This window comes from Equus caballus, chromosome 30, assembly GCF_041296265.1.
Source record: "Equus caballus isolate H_3958 breed thoroughbred chromosome 30, TB-T2T, whole genome shotgun sequence".
Taxonomy (NCBI): domain Eukaryota; kingdom Metazoa; phylum Chordata; class Mammalia; order Perissodactyla; family Equidae; genus Equus; species Equus caballus.
The window spans coordinates 36,375,558-36,397,811 of record NC_091713.1 but is presented as its reverse complement, the minus strand read 5'-3'; the positions used below and the strand labels follow the sequence as shown (position 1 = coordinate 36,397,811).

Genomic DNA, 22,254 nt, shown 5'->3' with positions numbered 1-22,254 from the left:
AGACACGCGAAGTGGGTCATTTACATCCTGAGAGAAGTTCTGGGTCTGTAACCTTCCCACAGGACGCGTCACTCTAGGTTATTCCTGAACAAGTGTCACAGACTGGAGGAATTAGGAAGTGGTCAGGCTCACGTGTAATTCACAGCTCCAAATCTAAGTAGGATAATGCAAGTTTGAGAAGCGGTTCAACGAAAAGTCAAATGCTTATTAAAGGTCCGGAAAATAAGACTATGTAAGGAAAGGTAGCAGAGTTTATCAGCCTTGGTACTATTAACATTTGGGGCTAAGTCTTTGGGATGCGTGTGCGGGTGTGCAGACCTGTCCTCCGCCCTGTAGGATGGCAGCTGCGTGCCTGGCCTCTACCCGCTAGATGCCGGTATCATTTCCCCTCCAGTTGTGACAACCAGAAAAGTCTGCAGACAAACGTCCCCTGGGGGGAAACCCTCACCCCCTGTTGAGAAGGACCGGGTTAAAGGAGTCAAGATATTCAGCATAAAGAAGAGCTTTTCATTACAGAGTCCAAATCTGTGGAGCGCTCCCACACTGATGACAGTCCTCAGCAGCTTTCTGTTTCCAGAAAACAGAAGAATTTCAGCCTGAAGGGTTTGGACAAAACACAGTTGATTCATTTCTTGGGAGGCTTATGTATAGACATGGGTTACTAAAGGAATGAATTCCGTCTTTAAAATGAGAGAAATCCCTTGTTTTTCTGGGATCATTCTGATCAATGATTCCTTGGAGGAGGAGATGCCTTCGAAGACCCTTCTGCCCCGTTCAGCCTGTGTTCTCCCATCCAGGTGGGCTTCAAGTGCATCTTTCAACCCCAGCACCACCCGGGTGATCACAGGGCACTTTGCCACACACACAACCTGAAGTATGAATGTTTCTTATTGTTCTGACATTATGACAAACAGTATAGGAATCCATGAACTTGTCCCTCCATATTTCTTCTGAAGATACTTCTCGAGGGACTTGGAGGAAGCTTGATTTGTTGTGTGTGACATTTGGCATTATCTCACGCTGAATTATTTATTCACTCTAAGTGGTCAGAAGTAGCATGTTGTGCTTTTTAAGAACCACTGGATGAGGATATGGACTCCGTAAAAAGAGCACTGGCTTCCTGGAGAAGAAGCTGCTAGAAAGGGAAGGAAATTGCTTGATGTCGTTTTACACTTATTTATACTCCCACCTCATTTCAGAAAGAATTAAGGCTGAACTCTTGATAATTGGTCTTGATAATGACCAAATTTTTAAGCTCTTGAATCTACAGTAATATTAGCTACTTGGTGATGTGCGAGAAAGAATCCTTGACGCCTGTCACACACTAATGCTCCAAGTTCTGGAAGCACAGCGTAGAACAATGATGCTTTGTGTATCTTTACTATATGCTAATAGCTCACTCATTTCAATATACAAACTAGTCAGATATTTTGCTTGATTTTTAAAAATTATTTTAATTCTTCATTGTATAATTTTACGTTTTAGAGATTTAGAAATATTCACAAATACATCACTGAGGATTCTACAGAAAATCCACTATGAACTAGTATAAGGAGAAAAATAAAACAAGACAAAAATGGAGGAGGGTTTGCTGGATCTTGTAGCTAAGAAGCCCCAACGTGGAGCAGACTCCAAACATGGCTGGATTCTGGGCTAAAAAAATAATAAATCTGGTTTTATTGTCAAGCTCTGTGTAGCAAGATGGCTGCAGAACTGAAGGAGAGGCTGCGATTGCAGTAGCTGACAGGAAGCCCTGAGCCAGTCACTGCTGTGTGGGGGCCGTGACGGTCTGACTGGCTGCGCTGGGTCACAAGTCACCACTGGATTCAAGAACAGGGGCACCCACAGAACCACGTGGACGGAGGAAGAAGGGACTCCCAAATGAAAGCCAGGTTGTTCCTGGAAGCAGAGTGAATGGGTGTTAGGCAGCCAAGAACAAATATCCATCACCCATATACTACTTATATTTGGGCATTTCAGTGAAACTCTTAGCTTAGGGCTCATTATCATTACAATAGGTGGTTCCATAGCTTCTATTTAGAGTTATTGAGATAAACGCTCTCAATCAATAGTCCATACTATGCACCGTCTCCTTCCAGAGTAAGGGGATTTCCGTCTGGGCACACGGCTACCCAGAATAAACACTGCATTTTCCAGTTGCCTTACTGGTAAGTGTAGCCATGTAACAAAGTTCTAACCAATGAGAAGTGAGTAGAAGTGATGGATACAATTTCCAGATCTTGTCCTAAAAGGGAAAGTGGGCTAGGCTACTCTTTCATACCTACGTATATGTGTATATACGCATATGTACGTATATGCATACATGTGTACATATGTATGCACATGTATATGTTACATATGCATATTTATATACATATGCATATATATATATAAAGGTGTAGCATAATCCACTTTCCCTTTTTAGATATAGCCTGGAGTTGTACACAACTATAGGATGGCTCATCCAGTTGTAGGAGGTGACATAAAAGTTTTACATATATTGGGGCTGGCTCAGTGGTGCAGCAGTTCCACATTCCCCTTCTCGGCGGCCCTGGGTTCGTCAGTTCGGATCCCGGGAGTGGACATGGCACTGCTTGGCAAAAGCCATGCTGCGGTAGGCATCCCACGTATACAGTAGAGGAAGATGGGCACAGATGCTAGCTCAGGGCCAGTCTTCCTCAGTAGAAAGAGGAGGATTGGCAGCAGTTAGCTCAGGGCTAATCTTCCTCAAAAAAAAAAAGTTTTATATATATACATATAATGTCATATACATATATGACTTTCCCACTACAGGATAAGCCATCCTACCTTTCCAGATGAGGGAAGGTGGAGCAAAAACATAAGAGGCCTGAGACCCCAAACACGGTGGAGCCCGTATGTTATTACATGATACCTATGCTTTTATTGTTTTCAGACAGTTACTTGGGGGTCCCGTTTACAGAGGCCAAATCTACATGGTATCTAATACAGTAGTGTTGACACCATAATCTATTCATCTTAAGTAATTATTTGATGCAAATAGAATTGTTATTTATTCTAGCTCTATAGGAGCTAGAAGACATGACCTGTTAACTCAAGAACTTAATGACTTCTCGCCTAAAGGGATGTGTGAGCGCCAAACCTTATTGAGCCTTTCCTTTGAGATTATCACTATTTCAAAGAGCAGGAAATGTCTAACCAGGGAAAGAGAGGTCTAAGACAGTGGCTTTAAAACCATTTAAAAAAGATGTTCACATATTTTCTCTCTTTTTAACCACAGGAATAACTTTTTAACTTCAATCGAGCATCAGAGCATCTAAGGAACACTCCAGTGCTCTTCCAGACTCCTCAGGCTTTCCCGCTCCACGATGCTGGCACTGCCCAGCAGAAGGGCTGTCCTCTCATTCTGTCCGTCACACTCTCTGGACTCCAGGTAACACTCGCTGTCTTAGGGGGGATGAGAAAGCTGTCTTTAAGAAGTCAAGTGTTATCATGGAAGATGCAGCAGCCTTGTTCCTTGTGCAACAAAAATGAAACTTTATAACAATTAAACCTGGCCAACCATGGAATCTGCCTGAGATTTCCTATTATTGGAGGTATTTAAACAGAGAGTAGATGATTATTTAAGAGCGATGCTGTTGAAGGGACTTAGGCCTTGCTCCCTCTAATTTGGATTTTAAGATTCACATTAGTTTGAAGAGTGATCCTGGGGCCAACAGACCTGGGAGGCTAGGAGGCTGTCCTGTAGCTTTGGAGTCAAAACTGCACAAAATGGCTTCATTGTTTGGTCTGAAATATTTGGTCTTCTAAACTCTCAGGTCCTCATATTAAAACATACGGGGAAAAAAAACTCCAAAGACAAAACAAACAAAAAACCAAACGTCACCATCTGAGCCGGGCTGTGCTGCAGGGCCCTTCTAGGAGCATCTTCTCTGGAACTGGCCCCCTGAAAAATCGCATGGGAAAAGTCAGGGATCCCAGTAGATTCACAGAGTCAGTGAGATTTGACTTCTGAGTTTTCCCTGTCTTTGTGTTATCCCCTCTCTTCTGGGCACTGTTTAAAAAATCATCACCTTCAAGCTTTAGGTCCTTCATTGGTCCTGGCCTTGGGCAATGAGCTCACAGACTCAGTTAAGTTTGGGGATCAGGGCTTGCTGAGTTTTAATATGGTGATTTTTAGGAGCGCTCAACTCAGGACAACAGGGTTTAGCTAAAAGGTACATCTCTTTAATTATAGGATTTATACCAACAAAAGCCAACAAGACTGGGGGGCGGGGAGGGGGGGTTGTGATCCTCTTTCCACCTTTAGTGGGGAGAGTCTTCTTGGCAGCTCTTGAATTTTTTTCTTTTTACAATCAGTTTGTTTAAATCAAGAACCAAATAGGGTCACATATTTTTACGTTTTGTTTACATGTCTCTCCTAAACTCTGAGTTCCTCCCCTGGTTCTGTCCCTCACTTTCTTTTCCCTGGAATGTTTTTGCCATTTTTCCTGTAACTTTTTCCACAGTCTGAATTTTACGAACTGCATTTGCTGATGCTGTTTAAAAGATTCCTCTGTCTCTTTTATTTTCTGTAAATTGATGCATCTAGAGGCTCAATCAGATTTAGGTTCAGTTTTTCCGCAAGAATACGTTGTAAGTGACATTGTGTATATTCCTCAGGAGGTACAATGTATCTGACTGTCTTTCTGTGCTGTAAGACGGATCAGCGGATTCAGGGTTGCCCGGCTGAGTCACACATTATAAGGTTCTGTCAGCTTTCCACCTCATGCTTTCAGCAGCCCTCATGATTTTGGCTCACACCCACTATTTCATTAGGGGTTGCCACACCACGATCTTCCATCATGCTTGCTTTACTTTTTAGCTAGAATCTCTCTTACAAAGGGAACCTTTATTTCATCAACTAATGGTTGCTCCGAGATACAGTCTGTACAGGAAAGACAGACAACTGTTTGGTTCTTTTTTATGTGTAAGTTGGTTCCTAAAAGAAAAATACTACTATTTCTCTCTTCCCACAACTCTTCTGACACCAAATGTGTGGGGTTTTCCCTCACATTCAGCAATTCGGACACTAAGCGCCTGGAGTTGGCGCAAACAGAGAGGTTACGGGCTCAGCCTCACAAGGCTGTCCCCAACTTCAGGTGCCAGTCGCAAATTCGGGGTACCTGTACTTCTGACCAATCGGTTATAAATTGGGGGTTCCCACACCTCCCTCTTCAGGTTCAATAATTTGGTAGAATGGCTCACAGAACTCAGAGAAGCACTTCTATCACCAGTTTATCACGAAGGATACAGCTCAGGAACAGCCGGAGGGAAGAGTTGCTCAGGGCAAGGTATGGGGATGGGCGTGGACCTTCCACAACTTCTCCATGGGCACCACCCTCCCCTAACCTCCACGTGTTCCCCGACCCAGAAGCTCTCGAACCCTGTTGTTCAGTTTTTATGGAGGCTTCGCTGTAGGCATGTGTAGGCATGATTGATTAAATCATTGATCACTGGGGATGAAGTCCACCTCCAGGGGTCAGGGGGTGGGGCCGAAAGTTCAGACCCTCTAATCGCATGGTTGGCTCCCCTGACAACCAGCCTCCTAAGTCTCATCCTTAGAAGCTTTTCAAAAGCCACCTCATTAACACAAACTCAGGTGTGGTTGGAAGGGGCTTGTTATAAATAACTGAAGATGCCCCTCTCAGCCCCATCACTCAGGAAATCCCAAGGGTGAAAGTTCAGGAGCTCTGTGCCAGGAACTGGGTGCAGAGATCAGAGAAGTATTCACTAGCTCTCCAGCATCCTCCAAAGGTGACCCATGAGGGTTTCTTTCTTCTGTCGTCATGAAACCTAGCTACACATGAGATGACTACAAGTATGGCTAGCTAAAATTAATGTCTATTACACTCCTTTTTCAATTTTCATGTTGTAAAGGAAATCAATTCCACCTCCTACGGTATCAGACATTTGAGCTACTATGGTGTCAGTCACCGGCTGCTATGACAAAATGCCACAGGCTGGGCAGCCTAAAAACAACAGACATTTATTTCTCACACTTCTGGAGGCTGGAGTCCAAGGTCATCGTCCAGCAGAGTTCATGTCTGGTGGGACCTGCTTCCTGGTTCATAGCTGCGTGGAAGGGGTGAGGGGGCTCTGTGGGGTCTCTTATAAGGGCACTAATCCCATTCATGAGGCTCCACCCTCATGACCTGAGCACCTCCCAAAGGCCCCACCCCCTACCATCATCACATCGGTCGTGAGGATTTCAACAGATGAATTCTGAGAGGACACACACATTCAGACCACAACATATGGTTATTTTTTTTTAAGTAATTGAAAGGTAAACTCTAAATCCTGGGTTTGCTTTTTTTTAGTAACACGATGAAAAATCAAAATCAAACAATTATAGACACACAAACAGACACATGCCTGTTTATCGAAAGCAAATGAGGTAAAGACGCTTCGGCTGCATTCATAGTAAAATTTTATTTGACTCGGGGAATATAGGGTCTTCACATTTCTCAAAATCGAATCCTCATACAGAAATATCTGTAACGCTTTTTTGAGGTGTCATTATTAGGAATACTCCAAATGGCACACTTGTCTAAATCTAGGACCTTGCAGAGAGACAGGCCAGCAAGGCTTGCAGTACAAGCTTGGGTCTGATCCAGTCTTAGAAAAAGCATGGAAACTCAAGGTATAGGGACAAGAAAGTGTAGGAGGGAGAATATTAGGGGCCAGAATCCCCTTTGGTTGTTTTCTTAGCAAAGAAAAGCTGCAAATGGCACCTGTGAGCAGCTTTCTCTACTCTGAAAGCTGTCAATTACCTTAAGCTGGAAAATAAATTTCTATCGTTTTGTCAGCAGCTTGCTTGATTATTAAATCCTTGTAAGCCATTCAAATATTTTTGATTTGCCAAGTACCGCCAAGGTGCTGGAGACACCAAGGTAGAAATCCAGGATCTCTGTGTTCAAGGAATTCACAGCAGAGTGGGTGAGGCAGACGGCCGGGCAGGCGGCCTCAATAGAGGGCTCTGAGAAAGCCTCAGCGTGATGAGTTTTCCTCCAAAATAATCACGACATAATAAGCCGGAGGGAAAACGTATGTCTCGCATTTGCCTAGAAGGGCATTTTCCCCACGCCCTGTCCACCAACCTGTTGCTGATGCATGATCTCGGAGGGATGCAAACACAACCGCATCCTTGGCCCTGGACACAAACTTGGCCCGTAGATAGCCACCCTTCTGACGCGGTTTCCAGCCCAGCTAAGGGTCTGCCCGCCTCCTCACACGAAGGCTTTCCCTTTCCTCCTTAGGATGCAGGTTCAGGCCACAACTGAGCAATTAATATTGAAAAGATTTCAGCACTTACCTAAGTGGTCACTGAAAACCAGCATTTGTTTCCAAACTTTTTTTTCCTCTCTTTTTCTTTTTTAGCTCCAGATCCTGTGTTTAAAGGAAATTCAAACATTGACTAACACAAGCAAAAACCTTAAACTTGAAATTTCTTGCAAAGGCCTATGTTTATACTCTTTAAGAACATGTATCTTTTTGCTTCATATGGTGATAGTAATAATAACAGTATCTTCTATTTTATAATGCTCTTACCTTTTGGAAGTGCTTTTCTATCAATTGTCTCACATTTTGCAGTCTGTGTCCCCTCCAAGTGTAATGTAGTCATTCTTAATTTCATGGTCTATGTCTAAGAGGAAAATCTGACGTTATAACATGTTCATGGATTTCTCTTAAGTAGTATTGCCTTTCAACTAGGCAAGCAGATGTCTTTAATCTTTTAAGCAAATATGAATTGATAGTTGTTTTCCTTAAGCCTAGTTATCACCTGATACTGATTGATCCTCTCACCTGCAATAAACTAATTAATTAACATTCAACATAGGCCATAATAAAGAGAAAACCCCTAATTCTTCCAACTACTTTTATATAATGTTTCAGACATTTATAACCTATTTTAACACAGTCATTTTCATTCTCACAGCATATTATTAGACAGTCAAATTGAAATTTAAGATTTTTTTTTTGCAACATGCATTCATTGTCGTTTATATTTATCACCGTTAAGGGATTACAACCAAACGATAATCGGTCTCAGGGTAGGGGAAGGAGCAAGAATGCAATCTGCCAAATTGGAGGAAAGGTTTAAACTCCATTTGTGGAACCACATGGACTGTATTCCCATCCAAATTGAGAATTTAAAATGCAGAAGTTCTTGTGACGCAGCAAACAATGAAAAGTCAAAAATGGAAAGGCATTCAGCCCGAAATGAATCACCACGCAAAATGAAAAAAATGGAAACACCCACAGATTTCATTATTTGAAGGGAAAAAAAGCTTCCTCTATTTTACAGCAGAGAATAAGGAGAAGACGTGGAGAACGGCTCACAAGAAGGCAGCAACTTTCCTCAAGGATCATTACTTAACTTAAGAATGCCCCCAAACCCAGGAACCTCCATACAGGATTCTAAGAAGTTACCTTGTTGAGATAAATCATTTAAACCAATAACTTTGTTTCTTTTTTCTTACAACTAGAAACACTTGTTCACTGTAGAAAATATAGATGAACAAAAAAAAAAACACAACAAAAATCAACATAAGCCAACCATCCAGAAATACCTACTATTAGCACTTTTTATCAGTTCAATGTTTTTTAGTATATTTACAGGGCTGTACAACTATCACCACAACATAATTTTAGAACATTTCATCACCCCCAAAGGAAACCTGTTAGCCGTCCCTCCCCGTTTTCCCTCCCATACACCCCACCCCACCAGCCCTAGACAATCACTAATCTTCTTTCTGTCTCTATGGATTTGCCTATTCTGGACATTTCATGTAAATGGAATCACAACACGTGGTCTTTTGTGACTGAATTCTTTCACTCAGCTTAATGTTTTCGAGATTCGTCCACGTTGTAGCATGTATCAATACTTAATTTTTTTATTACTGAATAATATTCCGTTGTATGGATATACCATATTTTGCTTATCCATTTATGACGGACATTGGGCTGTTTCCACTTTCTGACTGTCATGAATAGCGCTGCTGTGAATATTCATGCACAAGATTTTGTTTGAACATGTGTTTTCAATTCTCTTGGAATCTAGGAGCGGAATTTCTGGGTCATATGGTAACTCTATGCTTAATGTTTTGAGGAATTGCAAGATTAGTTTTCCACAATGGCTATGTACACTTTATATTTCCATCAGCAGTGTATGAAGTGTATCCAATTTCTCTGCATCCTTGCCAAGACTTTTTATTGTCTCTCTGTCTTTTGTGTGTGTGTGTGTGAGAGGAAGATTTACCCTGAGCTAACATCCATTTGCCAATTCTCCTCTTTTTTTTTTTTTCACTTGAGAAAGATTAGCCATAAACCAACATCTGCGCCTATCTTCCTCTACTTTGTGTGTGGGATGCCTCCACAGCATGGCTGATGAGTGGATAGGTCTGCACCCAGAATCTAAACCTGCAAACCCAGGCCACGGAAGCAGAGCACATGGAACCTTAACCACTGGGCCACAGGGCTGGGCTCCGTGTCTGTCTCTCTCTCCTTTTTTAAAATAGCTATCTTAGATGGGGTGAAGTGGTATCTCATTGTGGTTTTGATTTGCATTTCTCTATTGACTCATGATGTTAAGCACCTTTCTAAGTGTTTATTGACTATTTGTATATCTTCTATGGGAAAACGTCTATTCAAATTCTTTGCCCTTTTAAAAACTGGATTACTTTTCTGTTTATTGTTGAGTTGTAAGACTTTTTATATATTCTGGATATAAGTCCCTTATCAGATATGTGAATTACAAATCCTTTCTCCCATTCTGTGGGTTATCTTCTCACTTTCTTGATGGTATAATTTTCAGCACAAAAGGTTTAAATTTAACTATTTTTTCCTTTTTTTTCTTGTGCTTTTGGTGTCACATCTAAGAAGCTTTTGCCTAACCCAAGATCACAAAGATTACTCCTGTTTTCTTCTAAGAGTTTTATTAATATATTTTCAGAAAATTGAACCTGTTTTTTTCTCTTAATAGCTCACTTACATCCTCTCACCTCATTAAATATTCAACGTAATTTTTAACGGCTGCATTATATTCCAGATGAACATTATTAATTTAACTAATTCCTTTTTGCTGAATATTTAGGCTGTTCCCAGAATAATATTATTTGCAAATAATGTAACAAACACCTCCAAAATATACCTTTATATGCATCAGTAATTAGTTTGCAATAAAAAATGCTAGAATGGGCATTGCTAGGCATGAATACTTTTAAGCACCTGATACATTCCACCATCATGCTCATTGATTAATAGCTTACAAGAGCATCAGCTTCTCCACACTCTTCCTAAACTTGGATATTATCATTCTGAAATTTTGAGCAATTTTGCATTCACATTTTATCATGGACTTAGAAGAATAGGGACATCTCAAAACTAATAGTTTTTGACAGATTGACTAAACGTCAAATAATCAACTTTTCCCCACGTCTTAAAGACCTCCAAGTTTAATATTATTTTCCTTTCCTATAGGAAGGACTAATTTATTTTGCTTCACAGGGTAAACCGCCATTGCGAGAAAACATTTCAAATGAAATAACCTAATGAAGCAACTAAGAAGATACAGACTTAGAGAAATAGTGACCCCCCCCAGCAGGGTCTCCCTTGGTTACTTCCATTGACGTGGTCACCAAGGTTGAAGTCAGCTATGTCCGTCCAGGGATCTGATCAGGCTGATTGGTCTCTGGTTAAAGGATCCAGGATAACCAACTCACAAAAGATTGATATGTAAACCGCACCAGCCACGTGTGGATTTCTCGTGAGTCACCCCTCCAACACAGACCAGGCTGCTCACGGTGTGTGCTCAGGGTCATATCCCTTGGAGGGTGCCTGGCACGTAGAAAGTACTCAATAAATGTCAGCCACTATGATTATTGTTATCATTTTATCATTATTATTATAATGCAATAGAGTATTGCTTTGATGCGTCTCCCCTTTATTGGGAACATATTCTGATTTTTGAGGTAGTTCTTGATCTTCCGGGGTCACGTTCACTTTGAGAATCTGATGAAATCTATGGACACGTTTAGCAGGCGAGGGGGCTGGGGGAGAAAGCCCCTGTGCACAGACCACGGAGAATTTTCCGGCCTGAGAACCATGCTCTTTTCTCACCGTGGCCCCCTCCCTTTCTCCCTTCTAGAGGAAGAATGCCCAGATTGGGGTTAAGAGTGAACGTACTCAACGTTCACAATCAGGCAGCCAGGCCACAGGACTGAATTGGGACACAATCTCTTGGCTTTTTCCTTTCATGTTGCCTTCTGCCCCTCTTCTCTTCTTTCTTGGAAATATCCCGCCCCTCAGAAAGGCCCAGGCCTGCCTGTAGTTAAGGCGGAAACAGTCCTCACCCCGCCTGGCTCTCTGCTCTCCTTCTCTTCTCTCTCTCTCTCTTTTTAAAATTGATTTCAATATTCATGTGGACGATCCATTGGCCTCTTGGACCCTCAGCTTTCTTGGCCTCCCAAACATAATCCTCCGCCCCAACCCCAACGTCCGTGGTCACAGTCCTGGTTTTGCCACCACAATCCCTGCGCCACCTCTGAAACCCTGACTCTCTGGCCACCACCCCCATCCTTCTGGCTCCCCTCCTCTGTGTGTAGCTCCTGCTCCAGCAACTCTTTGACTCCATCAAGAACTCCTATCCATAGACTCTATCATCTTCCCAACTAGAATCACCTCCCACGTCCTCACATCCCTCTCTTCACCCAGCCCAACGTCCATAGTTAATGTTTATAATCATTTCCTTGAAAATGCCCTAAAACTCCTTGCCCCTCTCCGGGAGGTTCCCCTGGTGTATTCATTGGGAAAGCCCTCCACTCTGGTTATTCTCAACGATCTGCCCACTTTGGGTCAGCATTAGGGCAGCTGAATATGACTGAGCTGGTCTTATTCACCACGTCCACTGGTCTCCTTGAAATTCATGGCCCCAAATCTAAATCGGGTGCTTAGCATTGCTGAACAATCCTATTATATTTCTTGGAATGTTCTGTTTCTTACTCTTCAGCAAAACTATTTCACATTTTGTCTTTTCAAACCTCCTGAATTATACCACCTCTCCCTAACCCCAACTGCAGCCCCACCCTCACCCCTACCTTTTGATCATAAAATTTAAAACTAAAGAATAAAGCAGACAAGGGCCACTCAAACTACAACCTCCCTTCATATATACTCATTGTGAGCTGCCTCCCAGTCCTAGGGATCAAGTGTCTTTGCTCATTTCAAAGGCCAACCCTTCTGCTGTGTTCTGGATCCCATGCCAGTCTTGCATCTTCAAGGACTTTGGTCTGGCAATTACTCCCTCTCTCATGTGTATCATCGATTTCCCCTTTTCTAATAGTTTATTTTCACCAGGAAACACTATCCCATAAGAGCTCCTATTTTATAAGAGAAAAAAAATGACCTTTTTTTTTTGAGGAAGATTATCCCTGTGCTAACTGCTGCCAATCTTCCTCTTTTTGCTGAGGAAGACTGGCCCTGAACTAACATCCGTGCCCATCTTCCACCACTTTATATGTGGGACGCCTACCACAGCACGGCTTGCCAAGTGGTGCCATGTCCGCACCTGGGATCCAAACTGGCAAACCCTGGCCGCCAAAGGGGAAAGTGTGTCCTTAACCGCTGCACCACCAGGCCGACCCCGAAAAAACTGATCTTGACCACATCTCTCTCTCCAGTCCTAGTCCAGTTTCTCTGCCCTCTTCATAACAAAACTTCTGGAGTTTAACCGTAATCGCTGACTTCACTGGTTACCTCACCTTCTCTCCTCAGCCCATTTCCCCTGAGCCTCGTCTTGTCCAGGTAACTAAGCGCTTTCTTGCTGCCAGACATGACGGTCACTTCTCTGTTCTCATCTTACTTGAATCTCTGAGCAGTATTAGACACGCTCTCTTTTTCTTGAAATATTTTCTTCTTTTGGCTTCCAGGGCAAAACGATCTCTGGGGTTCCTTCTTCAGTGAAGTTTATTCTCAGACTCTCTGAATTCTCAGTTCTTCTTCTTCTACTCAACTTTTAAATCCTGGAGTGCCAGAGTTCTCTGTCCTAGGGTCGTCTTCTTTCTCCACACACATGCTCCCAAGTGACCACTGCCAGTCCCATGGTTTTAAATACCATTTACGAAGCCACAGGAGGAAGAGACAGGAGGCTGAGGGGAGGGTAGGAAGAAAACTGCCTTTTTGGGGCTGTCCCCGTGGCCGAGTGGTTAAGTTCGCGCGCTCCGCTGCAGGCGGCCCAGTGTTTCGTTAGTTCGAATCCTGGGCGTGGACATGGCACTGCTCATCAGACCACGCTGAGGCAGCGTCCCACATGCCACAACTAGAAGAACCCACAACGAAGAATATACAACTATGTACCAGGGGGCTTTGGGGAGAAAAAGGAAAAAATAAAATCTTTAAAAAAAAACCAAAAAAACTGCCTTTTTGTTGTGTACCAATTTGTACCATTTGATTTTTTTTATACAACAACTAGGTATTACATATGCAGACAAATTAAGATTTAAGCAACTACATGACAGAGAAATAAATTTCTCTCTTGTTTAAGTCACAATTAATTGGGGTCTTCCTTATGTGCAGCCAAGCTGAATCTTGACTGACACAGAGGGACAGGTTGAATCTGGAGGGCAGAAAAGGGGTAACTAGGAGTGTTAGGGTCCTGGAGGGGCAGGTGGGGTGGGGTCCCAAGTCCCAGTGGAGGAATCCACCTTCTGCAGGAGACGGGGACATTCTCCACTGGCACGGGGGAAGGAGTTGAGAGCCAACGTGGATACAGGACGGTTACGTGTTTGATAAGAAGCTGTAGGAGGGGGGTTCATGTTGTCCATGAAATATGAGGCAAGGTTCTCTACTCAGCAAGGGAGGGAACGGGACAGTGGAGATGGGGGGAAGGGACCCTGAGGTTTGGAGAGAGTGATGGTTTAAAATAATTTTCCTGCGAGTGGAAATGCAAGTCGATTGGAGAAAAGCAACAGAATGGTTGAGGTCCCATCTGTAGCTGGTGACCATGAGTTTACGGGGTGGAACACAGCAGGAATGAGTTGGGACCTTCTTGGTTCAAATCCAGGATGTGCCAGTGAACAGTTGTCTGGTCTCAGACAAGTTAGTTAAACTTCGTACCTTCTTTGTAAAGTGGGGGCTCATTCATTTATTCAACAAATATTTAGGAAGTGTCTACCAGGTGCCGGGCATCGTTCTTGGGGTTGGCGATAAAGTCAAAACAAAGAAAAAGTTTCCTCCTTCACGGACCTCGGGATAGTCCTTCCTACCTCACTTTTAGGGATGCTGTGAGGTTACACGAGATTCTAATTGCATCAGTTTTAAGATGTACACTTCTTTTTTCCACATCTTAAATCTCTGAAATTGAGATGCATCTTCCAATTAACTGTCAGGGTGTTTTTCTTTCTTAGTGTTGCATAAAATAATGGTGCATCTTACCGTCAACGGAGTTTCAGATTCAATGAAATATGATCGTACTTCGAAAAGGCTGATCAAGCGCCTGGAAGGCTACAGACTGCAGGACTACTTTCAATAGCAAAGAACTGAAAACAACCCGGATATTTATCAACAGGAGACTGGAGCTATAGTAAAAACACCCAGCGGAGGGCTGGGAGGAAATGCAGGCTATTTCCATACCCTGCTATGACGTGGTGTCCAGGATATGTTGCTAAGTGAAAAAAGACGGATAAAAGTGTTTAGACAAGAGATAAGAGTATGCTTCTGTTTTTCTAAAAAGCAGAGGCATATATTTGTGCAGAGATACAAAATATTTGCTTATATTTTCAAAAAGGAAAGAATAGACAAAATTTTTTTTTAAAGTAACCTGTGGTGGGGGGTAATGAATAAGGCTGAAGGACTAGGGATAAAAACTCACCTTTTCAGAATAGACATCATTTTGTAGATTTGATTTCAAACTGTGTAATAGTTTTATATAATTATATATTAAGTCAAAATGGAAAAGAAAAGCAATTCCTAAAAACCAAAAGTAAAACGAAACAAATGAGCCCGCCTGTGTAACGATTTATCAATTAACCACACAGAAAGGCAGCATTTCACACGGTTTGAAAACACAATGATTTGACTCTACATCCCTGGTGGGATACACCTGGAATCTTTTAAAAATTCAAAGACACTTTAAACTGTTTTCAGTAATCATATGTTTAGCAATCCTCTTGGTGTTGTTACTCTGAAACTATTCTATATATAACAAATAAATAATTATATTAATGTTTTTAGAAACCCAGATCTTCAGTGTAGGAGAAAAGTGATGCCAATACAAAATCAAAGACATTAAATAAAAATCGTGCCATCCTAAATTTAAATTGAATGACCTCAATGTTTTTTTCCTCCTAAAAAATAAAAAAAAGAAGATTGTTTAGCTGTGTCCACTAAAAAGGCTTAGGAACAATAACCAATTTAGTAGCAATTAGCATCCCTAATGACTAGACTGTGTCTTTTAAATACCCTTTTCCATTCAACACAGCCCAGGAATCCAGGCTCCTGGTAGAAACGGCTGATTCTTGGTCTGGGGCAAAAGTGTGTAAGCTGAGCCTGGACCATCAGACCAGAAAGTAAGGAAGCTGGTAAAGCCTAACGGGATTGTGTCTAAAGGACCCAGGAGTCAGCTTGAAGAGGTTCCCATTGTCAAAGACGGGACAATTTCAGCTTCAGAAAGAATAATTAGTGAAATGAACTGAAATGCACCAAATATGTTAAAATCTTTGCGTTCATAGAGGTTTAAAAAAAACCCAAACCCTCATAGGTCACCTCTGGAGGATGCTAGGGAACCAACTCCTCAGACCCTTGGTTACGAAGCAATGTTATGGATCAGTATGTTCCATGCCTCGACCAGGGGTCTGTGCAATTCTGGTGCATCTCTAGTTTCGGTGAAATAGCTCTGGCTTATTGTAGGCCTGCTGAAATTAACCCTCCTCCCAGCACAAAATCTAAGTTGGAGAAGACAGAAAAGGAAGACAGAAGATGGCAGAAATCCTGGGAGAAAACAGAGAAATTACTAGACCCGTGGTCCCAGGGTGACTGAAAGATGATCACGGTGGGAGAAGCTGGACAAGGAAAGCTCGAAGGAAAGGTGGCCGTTGCCAGATAACAGAGTATCTGAGTTGGTGCTCTCAACGCGCCCACTGCTGAGAAATTGCGAGCTGCCCAGTAAAACTTCAGATGCTCTTCCCTTCGTCTCTGGAGAACTTATTATCGCAGCAACACGCCTAATCTTGAAAGGGAGAATCCAGGACCGCATGGTTTCCTCTGGAAAATTAAGGCACACTGGCAGCAGGTTCCTAAGTGTTCTAACGGTCACAGCTCTCGATACCGAACCTCTTAATCCCAAGCCCGTATGCCCGATGCGCAGCAAGCCAGACACTGAGACATCTGTGCTTGGAGAGGGAGAAAGGCCCCATTCGAGTGCACTAAGACGAGAAGGCAGGAGCATGGGTTCGCTCAAATCCACCTTAACCAGAGCAAAAAGCAGGGAGGTTTTATAGAGCTAAGGGGCATGGCAGGAGGAGCTTCAGAGAAACAGAGGGGTCACCCCCATAAGCCCCAGAGCAATCTGCAATGGCCGCTGGGGGCCGGCCGTCTGGTGATCACAACTTCCCCAAATGCATTCTCTTTCTTCTGCAAAACAAGCTCATAAATCCTCAGACCCGAGTCACCGCTCAAGTTAAACAAGATGACAGCAAACTGACAAGATTCATCTACGTCCGTGCTGGGAACAAGGTCAAAAGGCAACCATGTTCTTCCTGAATATCTACAGTAGCCCTCAGGTACCCGGCTTCCCTCTCCTACGCTGTCTTCAGAGAGTGACAGCTTTGCAACGTTTAATCTAATGAAACCTGTACGTCCCTCCCTTCGGGACGGTTTACAGAAGCTGACTTGACAGCCTGGTACCAGGCCATTTTTTCCTAACCATCCATCTTGACATCTTCACAAGCGCAAGTTTCAGAACAAAAGTAGAGCTGTAACATAGACCTAGTTTTAATAGGGCATCTGCCAATTTGGTGTCCCAGACACTTTACTGTCAAGAATTACGTGCTTCTGTGAAGATACCTGTGCCTGGAGTTTGGATAGAAAGAATAATATTGACCACTGAGATCAGAAACTCTAGGATGTATCAGAGATCAGTAGGAAGACATTTCTAAAATTAACGAAACATTTAGCACGCTCTTGTGAGTATTAAATATATCTCTATAAAGCTTTCATCTTCGTCTTATGTTTTGTGGTTAATATAAAGCTACATAGTATGTGTTGAACTTGAGTGTCAACCACAACCCCTCTCTTTCACCCTCTGTGTCCAAGCAGGAAGGGCTAGCGAGTCTATTTCCCATATATCTCTAGATTCTGTCCGCTTCTCTGTAGCCCCACTTCCACTTCCTGAGTTCAAGCTGCCATGTTCTCTAGCCTGGATTACTGCCTCAGCCGCCTACCTCCGTTTTACCCCCTACAATCTTTTCTCTGCATTGCAGCATGAAGGAGAAATAAACCTCCATTGTTATATGCCACCGAGATTTCGGGGTCATTTGTTACTGCAGCACAACTTGACCTAAGTAGACTGATACTGGCTTCTTCCAGCTCCTCAGCTGTGCCAGACTCTCACTTGGGCCTTCCCTCCTCTTCTCTCTCCTGCCTTAATTTCCCAATCCCTACTCAGCCCTCGGATCTTAGTTTAGATGTCACTTCCTCTGGAGAGCTTTCCCTGGTCCCCCATGTCTGGCTTATGAGACCATCCCATACATTCCCACGACATCCCCATCATAGCATTTCTCGTCTAATTGTTTCTCTCCTTTCCTGTCAGCTTGGGTGAGGGCAGAGGGTGTCCTTCTTATCCTCTTTATAGTCCCAGGCGTGCCATATGGTAGATGCCATAAGTCTGTTGAATGAGTAAGTAATTCAATTATTAGAATTTGAAGCCTTCGTCATACTGCTTATCAAGAAAAGGTGCTGAAGGCAGAAAGTAGTGGGGTCCAAGTTCTGGTCTGATTCATTGTGATGGCACGAGGGAAAAAACATCAATGGCGGTCAAGTGCTATCAATCTGTGCTTTCCTTCTCCACCTTGATGTAAACTTATCCAGGTTTCCCAAGCCTCACATCTTAAAAGAGTAGGAGTAGCTATAAATGAATAGGTGTGAGGCTGAGGCTCCTGAGATGAAAGGATGAGAGGCATCATTATTTCTGTACGTGTCTCAACAGCACAGGAGAACACACACGTCAGCTCACATCATTGCAGCATTTCCTGTTCTAACGCACAGCTTGGGGCAAACTCTTAGAATGGTTAGGTAGGAGGAACGCATTCCACAACTCTGTCCCACTGAGTCACCCTGGATATTTTCCTGTTCCTTCCTGCCATAGACCATAATGCATGAAAGGAATGTGTTAGTAACACCACCTGTGATTTCCATGTGAACAACTACAGGTAAGGCCTTCTGTGGCCCCACAGTTAACAGACCATCATAAGACCATGTCGGTGAAGAAAACAGAAATACCGGTGTAGGTGAATTAGGCTGTGCTCTGGTGAGACCTGAGAGGCAATGTGAATCTGAGCTCTTTATTAAAGAGCATACAGTGGGGCCGAGCCACGTGTGAGACCTGAGTGGTTCTGAGGTTTGGCTTTTTAACCCTGAAAGACAGAGAGCTTGAGGCTAAGTAGGAAGCTTCATGGAGCAAGCCTGACTCACATGCAGAAATGAGCTGTACTACTTCTGTTACCAGGCTGGACATTAAGAATGAAGCATCTGGAGCTGGCTCCATGGCTGAGTGGTTAAGTTTGCACACTCTGATTCGGCGGCCTGGGTTTCGCCGGTTTGGATCCTGGGTGTGTACCTACACACCGCTCACTAAGCCATGCTGAGGCGGTATCTGACAAAAAAAGAACCAGAAGGACCTGGAACTAGGGTATACAACTCTGTACTGGGACACTGGGGAGAAGGAAAAACAAAGAGGAAGATTGGCAACAGATGTTAGCTCAGGGCCAATCTTCCTCACCAAAAAGCATGAAGAAAAAAAAAAGAATGAAGCACCTCACATGTAGAGACTCACTAGTTTTCCAAAAGTTACAATAAGAATGTAAATGTGTACGGCAAAGGTCCAAAGCTTCTGGGAGAACACCAACAAAAGGAGCTCAGGGTTACGGAACACATATTAGCTTGAGTTATTTCTGAGGTTTCCAAAGGACTGGGAAGTGCTGGGAACGCTAAAAATAGTGGTTAGAACCAGGTCCCTTGACTGAAAGTTTAAGGGACATGGTTTTAGACGTGACATACAGAACCGGGTGGTATAGCCGAGCGGATTTAGGAGACAGACCCGGGCTTAAGTTCTTGCTGTTCCACCACTACCTGTGTGCCCTTGTGCAAGGCGCTTAATTACCCTGTTTCTTCATTAGCACAATGGGGATAAAATACTTACTTTATAAGGTTATACTGAGTATTCAACATGATGCTGTTTGTTAAACACTTTGCCTGTTGCCTGGCCTTAGAGAGAATCTAATTAAATGGTAATTATAATCAGTGAAGAACTGGGCTGCCGTGGAAGGTAGGAAGCTCACCGTCTTTAAAGGTATTCAACAAGTCAGCTGGTCGTGTGGCAGGTGCTGTAAGACACTCTTCCCGTCCGGGCATGGAGAATGGCCGTGGCTGTGATGGGACTCGGTGACTGCGTCCAAATCTGAGATCCTATGGCATGTTAATGCTTCAACTGCTTTACACTTATTGATTCTAAAATGAAACAGCTCCCAAATACACAAAACTAAAACTGCTGGAACTACAGGGAAAAACAGACAAATCCAGCATTATAATGGGAGACTGACTGGTCTAGGTTATCTATTAATGGGCAAGACGCTTACTGATGGACAAACGTGAACATGAACCTTAGTAAACATGTAGAAATTCTGAACTACCGAGCTGGATTTATTTGATATATATCACAGCACCTATCTATCCATTGGTGAAATAAACATTCTCTGGCTTAGAACAGTTATAAAAACGGACCATGGACTAGTTCATAAGGCAGGTCTCAAGAAACTTTAAAGAATTAATATCATATTTATTCTCAGGCCACAATGCAATAAATGTATATGAAAAAATATAAATATAAATATATTTTGAATTAAAAATACTTTGACTCATGGTTTAAAGAAGAAATAATAATGGAAATTTTAAAATACCAGAACGGAATAAAAATACCATGTATCAAAACTTGTGGGATGCAGACAAAGTAGTAATTTGAGGAAAACTTACAGCCTTAAATACTTACATTAGAAAAATAGATGGGGCTGGCCTGGTGACGCAGCAATTAAAGTTTGCATGTTCCGCTTCAGTGGCCCGGAGTTCGGCGGTTCTGATCCCGGGTGCGGACATGGCATCGCTTGGCACACCATGCTGTGGCAGGCGTCCCACATATAAAGTAGAGGAAGATGGGCACAGATGCTAGCTCAGGGCCAGTCTTCCTCAGCGAAAAAAGGAGGGTTGGCAGCAGATGTTAGCTCAGGACTAATCTTCCTCAAAAATAAAATGAAATAAACTTAAATTAAAATTTAAAAAAAGGTTAAAAAGGAATATGCTAAACTCAATAACATTATTAAAATAACAATAGAATAATCTGAACCGAGTAGAAGAGAGAGAGAGAGAAAAAAAAAGAACAGAAATCAGTGAAACAGAGAACAAACACACAACAGAATCAACAAGGTCAGAGCTGATGCTTCAGAACACGGTGCAGTAACACAGACTTTCCCGTGAGATTAAGACAAAAATAAGAGGAGGGTCAAGTAAGTATCAGGAGTGAAAAAGAGGCATAATTACATATAATAATATTTTTTAAAGATAAAAATGGATAAAATGAACAACTTTATGACAATAAATATGAAAACAGTCGAAAAGGACACTAAAAAATACAACAGTAAAACTGACTCAAGACTCAAGAATTCCATGAAAAAGGCCAACTAGTCCTTTGACTATTAAAGATGATAAATCTAAGGGTAAAAATCTTTCCACACATACAAAAAGACTCCAGGCCCAGATAATTTCATAGGGAGTTCTACCAAACTTTCAGCAAACAGATCATTTCAATCTCTATAAACTATTCCAGAGAATGGGGGGGGGGGATATTCCCCCAACTCATTTTTTGAAGACTGCATAAGCACAGAGAGGGTGAGAAAGGAGAATGGGTCAATCTCACTTATAAACATAAACTTAGAAATCCTAAACAAAAAGTTAACATAAAATATCAGGTATATAAAAGATAACATAGCATGGCCAAATTAGGTTTATCTCAGGAACGTAAAGGTTTGAAAAACCTATAAATATAACCCTTCATATTGATAGATTAGGGGAGAAAAAATCTTTTCCTGATCTCAACAGATTTAAAAAAGAGAGGAAAAAAGCATTTGATAAAATCCAATACTCATTCATGATAAAACTTTTAGCAGATTCAGAATGAAAGAGAAGTTGCTTAACTTGATAAAGTGTATGTGAAAAACCTGGAACACACATCATTCTTAATCAGGAATCATGTGAATTAAAGTCTTCAAAATCAGGAGCTAAACAAGAATGTCTGCTATCATCACATTTAACCAGCGCTGGACGGAGATTGTAGCCGGCACAGCAAGATAAGGGAAAGAAGAGGAAAAACGAACTGGCATTACTTCACATCTGATGTCTACACAGAAAACCAAAAATAATCTACACATTATTCATTATTAGAAACGTGAAGAGCATTTAGCAAACCGGCTAGAATATCAATATATGAAAATCAATGTTATTTTTATAAACCAGCAAATGATTCAAAAACATAAGTTTTTAAAAGGAGACCATTTACAATAATAATAGAAATGGTAATGAATCTAGGAATAAATCTGGTCAAAGATGGGCAAGCACCTCTGGAGAAAATCAGAAAATTCTATGGAAACCATTAAAGAGAGGCTAAATAACGAGAAATTGATAGGAAGACAGTATGTAAAATCAATTCTCCCCTCAAACTGACCTGTAGCATTAATGCATGTCCAATCAGAGGCACATCAGGACTTTTTCGAGGAAACTGAGAAGTTGACTCTAAGATGTATGAAAGCACAAAGGGCCAAGAGAAGCCAAGACACTCCTGAAGAACACCTCTCAACCAGACAGCCAAACAGAGAGAGGGAACCGACTCTGGACCCAGACTCATGCCTTATGGAAACCTGACATGTGACCAGAGACAGCACTGCTGATCACTGGAGAAAGGATCTTAGGCAATAA

The 22,254-nt window shown here is 42.3% G+C and overlaps 1 long non-coding RNA gene across 1 annotated transcript; it reads right to left on the bottom strand.

The window, feature by feature from the left end:
- Positions 1 to 1,434: 1,434 nt before the first annotated feature.
- LOC102150522 (uncharacterized) lies at positions 1,435 to 22,198 on the bottom strand. Its single transcript, XR_001380307.3, has 7 exons — positions 22,004 to 22,198; positions 20,279 to 20,519; positions 19,572 to 19,786; positions 7,570 to 7,663; positions 7,334 to 7,407; positions 3,866 to 3,925; positions 1,435 to 1,899 (listed from the first exon to the last, which is right to left on the bottom strand). It is a non-coding gene; the product is annotated as an uncharacterized lncRNA (long non-coding RNA).
- Between the last annotated feature and the right edge of the window lie 56 nt (positions 22,199 to 22,254).